Source organism: Suricata suricatta, chromosome 1 (assembly GCF_006229205.1).
Source record: "Suricata suricatta isolate VVHF042 chromosome 1, meerkat_22Aug2017_6uvM2_HiC, whole genome shotgun sequence".
NCBI lineage: Eukaryota > Metazoa > Chordata > Mammalia > Carnivora > Herpestidae > Suricata > Suricata suricatta.
In genome coordinates, this window is record NC_043700.1 from 130,186,428 (window position 1) to 130,189,850 (window position 3,423).

The following is a 3,423-nucleotide window of genomic DNA, read 5'->3' on the forward strand; positions in this document are numbered from 1 at the left end:
TTTTGAGAGTGAGAGAGAGAGAGAAAGCGGGGTAGGAGCAGAGGGAGAGGGCAAGAAACTCTCAAGCAGCCTCTGCGCTGTAAGCACAAAAGGCAACATGGGACTCGAGCTCATGAACCCTGAGATCATGACCTGAGCCAAAATCAAGGCACCCTTCTACCTAAAATAATTTAGATAGGGGGCTTCTGAAAAAGCCCTTCAGCTGACTCCATTTTGATCTCTAGTTGTGTTGTCAAAAGCCAACCTCCATGCTTCAGAGTCAAAATACAATGCAAAGTCAATAAACAAACAAACAAACAAACAAACAAATTTTTAAAAAGGAGAGAAAAGGGGTGTCTGGGTGGCTCAGTCGACTGAGCTTCCAACTCTTGATTTCAGCTCAGGTCATGATCCCAGGATCCTATACTGAGTATAGAGCCTGCTTGGGAGTCTCTCCCTCTCTCTTTCTCTCTCTCTCTCTGCCTCTCTTCTGGTTCATGCTGTCTCTTTGTCTAAGTAAATTAAAATAAAATAAAAACTAAAAAGGAACAAACTACGGACACATGTAACAACCTGGGGATAGAGTTCCATAGAATTATGTTGAGTAAAAAACATCAATCCCGAAAGGTTACAGACAATGTGATTCCTTTATGTAATATTTTGAAATGACAAAATTTTAGAAAAGGAAAGCCTCTTAGCAGCCCCAGGGGTTAGGGCAGAAGGTGAGTAAATTATAAGAGTAGCACAAGGTCCTGGAACTGTTTAGAGTTTGGACTTGGTGGTGAGTACATGAATTTGCATATGTGGTAAAATTGTATAATGTAAACAAAGTAAAATTGGGGAAATGTGAATAAGATCTTTGGATCATACTAATGTCAATTTCCTGCATGTGATTGATAGTGTAGTTTTACAAAATGTTACCACTGGGGGAAACTAGGTAAAATGAGAGAGAACATAGAGAATGTGAGATCTCTTTGTTTTATTTCTTACAACTGGGTATGAGTCTACAATTATCTCAATGAAAAATTCAATACTCTGGTTTCTCTTCAGATCGCATAAATCTTTCACCTTTTACTCAATGAAAAATTCAAATGAAGAAAAATATTTGGTGGAATTGTTATCACAATTCTCCTGGTACAAAGCTTTTTGAAATTGGTTATTAAACTAAAAAAAAAGCTACTATTCTTATATGGCAAACAAATTTATATTGTATAATCAGCCTCTTAGCTTTTAATTATTTATGTGGTATTAGACATTCAATCATCTGATCTGAGAGTTGTGATTATAGGAAAATTTACAAAATAATCCTAGAACATTCTCTGTCAAAGAGATTAAGAGGTCAGTGAAGAAACTTTTCCAGTATAAGTAAAGGAGGGTATAATTTTAAAAAATTAAAACCAATATTCCTTTCCTGATCAATTTAGATGTTTCCTTCTAGAGACTAATAGCCTGGTAGTTAATAACCACTGTGAAAATCAGATCATATACTACACTGAATGACTAAAAACCACTTTGATTTTTTTAAGTTATCAAAATGAGATAGTGTTTGAACTTATGAGTATACTTCATCTCTAACTGACGTCACTTGGTCACACCCAGGCACTCCAGGATCTTTTTTCTTTCTTAAGTTGACTCCATGCCCAACATATGGCTTCAACTCAAGAAACAGAGATGAAGAGTAGCATGTACTTTTTTTAAAAAATTTTTTTTTATTTAGTTTTGAGAGACAGAGAGAGTCAGTGTGAGCAGGGGAGGGTCAGAGAGAGAGGGAGACACAGAATCTGAAGCAGGCTCCAGGCTCCAAACTGTCAGCACAGAGCCCAATGTGGGGCTTGAACCCACGAACCGTGAGATCATGACCTGAGCCAAAGTCGGATACTTAACTGACTGAGCCACCCAGGTGCCCCAAGAGTAGCATGTTCTGCAGATCGAGCCAGTCAAGTACCCCAAGGACTTTCTTTACTATATAATTTCTGTTTGTCTAGATGTTTAGTAAGCCTGTATCTACTGATTATTTGTGCACTTTAATATTACTTTAAAAATAAGAATATAGGACAAAATGAAATAATGAAACTTCACAAATCATGGACAGTGTAAGGACATGGTTACTAGACTCCAAAAGATCTGTTAGATTGTTAGATGACTCTGTGCTAGGCCTATCCATTTGCTTGCCACACAACAGGTCACAGTGACCTGTTTGTTTACTGAATAGTGTTTGGCAACTTCCTAAGAGGGCAGAGGCAGCTTTGGTCTCTACCATGGCCTATGTGGAGGTATGCTGTCTTCCTGGAGTACCTTGCAGGAAAGTGATCTATGGTCTACAGTGTCATCAGACTTGACAGTTATTATCTGCTTTCAATTTGTGGAGAAGGTCATCCATCCCTTACAGAAGAGACCTAGGATATATATCTTGACGTGCTGGACCAAGAGATGAAGTGTTAAGGAATACAAAGAGCATTATCTCCCGTGTTTTCAATAGAAGGTTGGCAAAGGGAAGGAAGAAGGAGGATATACCATGCAGAGGCTTAGGTGCATAGAATTCATCATATCTTTGGATAATGAAAACTGGTATCTTGCTTAGGGATAGAGCATATCCTTAAAGGACTGAGGAACACAAATTTCCCCAGAAATATGCCTAAAGGATCAAGAGTGCTTTAGGTGAATGATTGAATGACAGGGGTGAAAATCCAGATAATGTTAAATCTATATATGACAGAAGGTCTCCAAATTAACATTAAATATCAATGAACAGAAACCCAAAGTCTTGAAGTTATCAAAATGAGACGGTGTCTGAAGCTATGAGTGAGATGACATCACTCTATCCTCTTCTTGGCTACTTCTTGCAAATTACAATCCCTTGTGGTTTCAGTTTTGAGGTCTTCCATAGTCAATGAGGCAAATCTCAGAAGACAGAGGGGAGAATGAAGTGGGCTGGCAAATATCCCAAAGAGGGCCCACAGGGTGGCAGTACTTAAGTATGACTGCCATACAAGGAAGAAGTCAAACTTTCACTTTTTGCAGATGACATGATACTCTGCATGGAAAACCCAATCGACTCCACCAGAGGCCTTCTAGAACTGATCAATGAATTCAGTAAAGTCGCAGGGTACAAAATCAATGTACAGAAATCAGTTGCATTTCTATACACCAAAAATGAAGCAGCCGAAAGAGAAATTAAGAAACTGATCCCATTCACAATCGCACGAAAAACCATCAAATACCTAGGAATAAACCTAACCAAGGATGTAAAAGACCTATATGATGAAAACTATAGAAAACTTATGAAAGAGATCGAAGTAGACACCAAGTAATGGACAAATATTCCCTGCTCATGGATCGGAAGAATAAACATTATGAAAATGTCATTACTACCCAAAGCAATCTACACCTTCAATGCAATCCCCATCAAAATTGCACCAATATTCTTCTCCAAACTAGAACAAA